Source organism: Bos grunniens, chromosome 12 (genome assembly GCF_055505025.1).
Source record: "Bos grunniens cultivar Pamir isolate PY7600 chromosome 12, Bosgru_T2T1.0, whole genome shotgun sequence".
Taxonomy (NCBI): Eukaryota; Metazoa; Chordata; class Mammalia; order Artiodactyla; family Bovidae; genus Bos; species Bos grunniens.
This window is the reverse complement of record NC_141176.1, coordinates 29,821,020-29,827,019: the sequence shown is the minus strand read 5'-3', so window position 1 is coordinate 29,827,019 and position 6,000 is coordinate 29,821,020. Positions and strand designations below refer to the sequence as shown.

At 40.2% G+C, this 6,000-nt stretch overlaps 1 long non-coding RNA gene and 1 pseudogene across 2 annotated transcripts in view; one reads left to right on the top strand and one right to left on the bottom strand.

The window, feature by feature from the left end:
- Window positions 1-882: 882 nt before the first annotated feature.
- The window catches only part of LOC147361580 (uncharacterized), a 292,159-nt gene continuing 287,041 nt past the window's right edge, over window positions 883-6,000 (bottom strand). Inside the window, exon 4 of the long non-coding RNA XR_015138120.1 lies at window positions 883-1,201. This is a non-coding gene — a long non-coding RNA (uncharacterized LOC147361580). The remainder of the gene's footprint in view (window positions 1,202-6,000) is intronic.
- Window positions 5,405-6,000, top strand: part of LOC147361581 (E3 ubiquitin-protein ligase RNF146-B pseudogene) — a 44,994-nt pseudogene continuing 44,398 nt past the window's right edge. Inside the window, exon 1 of the transcript XR_015138499.1 lies at window positions 5,405-5,505. The product of XR_015138499.1 is annotated as an E3 ubiquitin-protein ligase RNF146-B pseudogene (transcript). The remainder of the gene's footprint in view (window positions 5,506-6,000) is intronic.

Below are 6,000 nucleotides of genomic sequence, written 5' to 3'. Positions count from 1 at the left end.
CTTCCCTGCAACATTCAATGCCTCTTTCTGTTTCCTGGTATTATGGACTGAAGGTCTGCATCTCCCCACTGTCCATACCTGAAGTCCTAAACCCCAGTGTTGCTGGTTTTGGAGATGGGACCTCTAAGGAGGTGATTGAGGTGAGATGAAGTCATTAGGATGGGGCCCTGATCCCAAAGAATTAGTATCCTTCGTTCATAAAGAAACATAAGACAGCTAGTGCACGCTACCCCCAGTAACGGGCACCAAGAAGAGGCCACGTGAGGACATAGTGATGAGGCGGCTGTCTACAAGCCTGGTAGAGAGGCCCACCAGAAATTGAATTTTCTGGCACCTTGATCTTGGACTTCTGGCCTCCAGAACTGTGAGCAGATAAATTCCTGTTGCTGGGGCCACCTGGCATTTTGTGGTATTTTGTTATCGTGGCCTTGGTTTCCTAGGGGATGTTCACCCCCTTCCAAAACCAACTTCCAGATCCCTCTCAGCAGATCTTCAAATTCTCCCCTTGTCGTCTCAGTCCTTCAGAGGCTTGCCTTCAGTTAGCACCCTGATACATAAACCCACAACGATGGTTATTAACATCATAGCTTCTAGCTAAGATATTTAATCAGGACTACTTCTGGATAATCCCCTAATTCCAAAGACTGGTTTTAACAGTGGACTTGTAAAACATTAGGACAATCAGATTGAGGAAGTCAACTGCTTACATAGGCCTCCCAGCGGGCCCTTGAACCCCTGCGAAAAGCAGCTGCCTTCTCTCTCGTGAAGGCCTCAACCCTAACTTCCAGACTATAGCAAGCCTTTTGCTTTCAGTATCCAGGTGAGGAAAACTTATATTCCTACAGGGAATAGGGAAAATAATTCTACTTAGAATATCAGTCATTCATTACTGTATCATTTATTTGAAATTAGGCTATTACATATCATGTTTCATTTGAGTAACTGAAATGGAACTTAAGTACTAGTAATACATTGGGTTACAAGTGATAGGAAAATTAAACTCACAGAATCTTAATAAGAATTTATTTTTCTCTTAAAAGTAGGCAGATTCTGGCTTTGCTTTAGCAGCTGAAAAACAGGGACTCATTATCTTTATACATTTTCACCTTGTCATCCTCAGCATGTTGGCTTTTGTTCTCCTGATTGTGCCTCATGAACAAAAGTGACTGCTGCAAACTCAGAAATCATCCTTCATTCGAGGCTGAAAAAAGGGAGGACATGTCAGAACTGTGCCCAGTGGCCTCTACTAATTGTTAAAGTAGGCTTAGAAAGTAGCTATTTAGTTTTTTAACCTAATATAGATGCTGAGTGAGCCATGACTGGAAGAAATTAATTTGTGTTTAGAGATGGTGCTTTTCACAAAATCAACTGTTAATGCTAAAATGTATGGAGTGATATTTGTACATGATATCTTGGAAGTTTTCTGTAAATAATTCTAATTGAGAATTACTTCCTTTTCTCCAATTATAAAACTTGTGCATTTTTGACTTGCCTGTAGCTAAGATACAGAAAGCAGTGGCAGGTCATTATCCCCACCACAACAGAAGAAACTGAATGAACTGCAACAGAACACGTTTTAAAAAGAACATCGGCTACTGGGAATAAAATAGGTCTAGTTGCTAGGAGTCGGACACGACTGAGCAACTTCACTTTCACTTTTCACTTTCATGCATTGGAGAAGGAAATGGCAACCCACTCCAGTGTTCTTGCCAGGAGAATCCCAGGGACGGGGAAGCCTGGTGGGCTGCCGTCTATGAGGTCACACAGAGTCGGACACGACTGAAGCAACTTAGCAGCAGCAGCAGCAGAGGAACTGAATGCCAGAGTAGAAAGATCTCCTTTCCACTCTGAATGCAGATCTGTAGCTCTCTTCCTACTTTAGGTATTTGACAAGTGTGTGCATGGGCTCAAAACTGGACTCAATATTGCACAGGAACTATGAAAGAATAAAGAGAAACAGAGCTTTTGAGGACTGGTGTGAAAGCCAATTCTGGAGCATTCCTAAGGCAAAGACACTTTTTTCCTGCTGATTTCTTGTCATGGCAGCTTTAATGAGTACTTTGGTGGTAAGGGAGGTGCAAGCTGAGCTTGCAAGGAGAACAAAGTTCCTTGCACTCTGAAGGAGCACAGATGCCAAGATCATGCTGAAGAGAGAAGTGCAGGATAAACCAAGCACACCTCTCGCCCTTGAGACATCTGAACCAGAGGTGAATTGACTGTAACAAAATCTACAGCCTTTCCCCAGTGCCACTGCTGGCTCCATCATACTGATCGGCATTTTATCTTACCCTGGCTGCCTGACACAGGAAAGAGCAAATCCTCTCTGGGGGGAAAGAACACTTACTTCAGTCTTTACACAACTTTTACACACACAGTTTCTGGCAAGTAAAAAAAATAATTACAATACTTGGGGGGAAAAGGGGGACAATCATGAGAAAAAAAAACAGGATAAACTGATGACCCAGATATTATATTTAACAGACAAGATTTTATGACTATTATAATCATGCTAAAGAAAACAGGGACAGAAGGTGAACAAAACTGATGACAAGATCTTGGGAGAACTTCAACAGGGAAATGGAATCTGTTTATCTATCCCAATGGATACTCTAAACTCTGAAAAATGTAAAGAACTTACTGGGCAAATTTAATATGGCATCACCAACTCAATGGACATGAATTTGAGTAAGCTCCGGGAGCTGGTGATGGAAAGGGAAGCCTGGCATGCTGCAGCCTGTGGGGCCTCAGAGTCGGACATGACTGAGCGACTGAACCAAACAGTCGGAACTGAGCGACTGAACCGAATGAGAAGACACAAGTACTGAACTAAAACTTGGGTCAATGAAATTACCCAAACTTTTAAATAAGCACACAGAGACAATGGAATTTAAAATAAAAACCAACATAAAAAAACTTGTGAAGAACATTGTCAAATCACGTATGTGGCTGAAGTCCTAAAGGAGACAGGAAATGGGGTGAATGCAGTATTTGAATTTTCTAAACCTGACAAAAGATCTCAATCCACAGATTTAAGAATCTCAGTGCATCCCAAGCAAGAAAAATGTAAGTCAAACTGAGATATATCACAAGCCAAATCCTGAAAACTAACGAGGAAAACTAAGTAAAGGGGGCAATCTTTAAAGTAGCCAGAGGAACTAAAAGACACATTAACTTCAAAGGAACAACAAGCAGATTGATAAACTTTTTAACAGAAACTCCAGGATGGGATCCACATGGCAATTGAATATGTTTAAGGTGCTAAAGGCTCTCATGTTCTTAATTCTGGGGAAGCTATCAATTAGAAAGGAAGATAGTCAAATAGAAAAATAGATATCTGAAGACAAAATCTAGACAATTCATTTCCAGCAGACCTAGAGTTAACAAGTACTAAACAGAGGTCTTCTAGCTGAAAGGAACAATCTGTGAAGGAAAAGAACTGCAGAAAGGAAGGAAGAGCCTTGGAAAGGATAAATTCATGGCTGGATATATAAGGGCGTTGACCATTTAAACCAACAATAACAAGGACCTGTGGGATTTAGATCCAATCTATGACAACCCAAGTGCAAAGGGCAGAAGGGAGTAAATTTAGCTGTACTTGTTTACCATTCTACTCATGAAGAGGTAATGTTTATGAGCGATGTAGATAAATCAAGAATGCAGATGGTAATTGCTAGAGTAATCACGAAAAGCAGAAGAAAAGCTAAACACCTAGCAGAGGAGGGATAATGGAATGTTAAAATACTTAATCAAAATAATCAGAAAAAGGAAGAACATATGAACAAACAGACGTGACTGATAGGAACTAAGTAAAACCACACAAATCCAACAATATCAGGAATTACCTTAAAAATAGAAACTGACTAAAAACTTTCATTTTAAGAATGAATTTTATACTGGGTTAAACAGTAACATTCAACTTTATACTGTCTAAAAGAAACACATTTTAAAATATAAAAAAAAGCCCTTATAAGTTGAAAATAAACGGATGGAAAAAATAGGCAATGCACACACTGACCTATGGGGCTTCCCTGGTTGTCCAGTGGTTAGGACCCAGCGCTTTCTCAGAGGGGGTGCAGGTTCAGTTCCTGGTTGAGAGCCCACATGCCAAGTGGCGCTCAAAAAAAAATACCTTGTTTGCAAAATTAATAGCAATGGAGGACATTTGAGGCGAAAATACTATTAAAGGCAAACATTTCATAAGCATAAAAGGGAAAATTTAACGGGAAGACATAACCATTTTAAATGATTGCATTGAATAATATAGCTTCAAAATACTTAAAGCAAAAATTGAACGACCTAGAAGAGAAACAGACAAATCCATCCTTGTAGTTGCAATTTTTAATAAACTTTTTGTGTTTTACAGTACAAGCACACAAAAAATCAGTGAAAACCCTCAGAAAACTAGAAATAGAAGGCAAATTCCTCAATATAAAAAGGGTGTCTATAGAAAATGCAGTTATCAGACTAATGTCACCAAATTGAATTATTTCCCCCCTAAGCTTAGGGAAAAGACTAGAGTTTTGACTCCCTAATTCAACACTGTTTAGGAGATCCCACACAGCACAAGACCACAAGGAAGATGGAACCGCACAAAGAATGGAAATAGAAAAGTAAAAGTATATTTGGAGATGAAATGACTGTATTCAGAGAAAATCCAAAGACACTTAATAAGTACCATATCTAATGAATTTATCAAGATCACCAGATATAAGGTTGACATAAAAATTAACTGCATTTCTACACACCAGCAGCAGTCAGAAAATAAAATTAGAAAAATAATGTTTACAATAATATAAAAAAATATCACCTCCCTAGAAATAAATTTAATGAAATAGTTGTAAGACCTCTACACTGGAAGCCATAAAATGTGCTGAGAGATATTTAAAAGGAACTAAATAGAGATTTATCATTTCATATACTGAAATATTCAATATTATTAGGACTACAACAATCTCACATTTATCTACAGATTCAGTTCCAATCAGAATCTCAGATTTTTTCGTGTGTAAAAGTTGACACGCTGATTTCTAAATATACATGGAAATGTAGCTAACCTAGCATGGTCAGATCAATCTTGAAACAAAGTCTGAAGATTTACATGACCAGATTTCAGGACTCAGCAAAAAAACTCATAAAAAGTTATTGGCAGAAGGATATAAATTAGACAAACTGAATGGGATGCAATCCAAAAATGGGTGCACACATATGTGGGCACTTTAAGACAAAAGCAGTAAGTACAATTCACGAGGGAAATTATGCAGAGAAATTGGGTCTCTCTGTGGAACGATATGAAGCAGCCACATAGATTCTGGTGGATGACAGCGTACAAAGCTTAAACTGAAAACACAAAGGAACAATGGTCCTCAGCTGGGGGAGACAGTTGGGGGGGTTGCTGGCCGTCACAATGGTGAAGAGGCACTCCAGACATCTGGAGGCCATGGATGCTGCCAAATACGCTACAATCACAGGAGAGCCCCCAAAACAAGGAACCGTCGCACCCAAAACGTGATCAGTACCACCAAGGCCGATAAGCCCTGGTCTGGAAGGAAGAACAGAAGACTCTTTGTAACCTCAGGTGGACAACCCAGTGGTGAACAGATCATAAGAAAAACTGTCCATAAAATAAAGAATGGACAAGTTTGGTTTCGTTTGAATAAAGCCGTTTTTTCTATCAAAGAAAAGGATGAGGTAAGTTACAGACTTGAAGACGAGCTACGTGATCAATCCACACTTCGGACCAGGACTCTGGCAGGCAGACTCTAAAAATGGTCCCTCTAACCCCTGATTCTTGGGATTCAGGATCACACCCTTGGGCTATCTTCCCTGGAGTTGTGTGTGAGGTGGAGGCGGGGGGGGTTGTAACCTGGGATGTGTGTGAGCGTGCTCCGTGAGCCTGCGAGGAGACACACTCCCTGGCTGGCTAAAGGAAACAAGTCTTCTGGAAAGGAGGGAAGAGCAGGCTACAGGCGGCAGCGGCAAGAGGCTGAGGCCCGCAGGCCA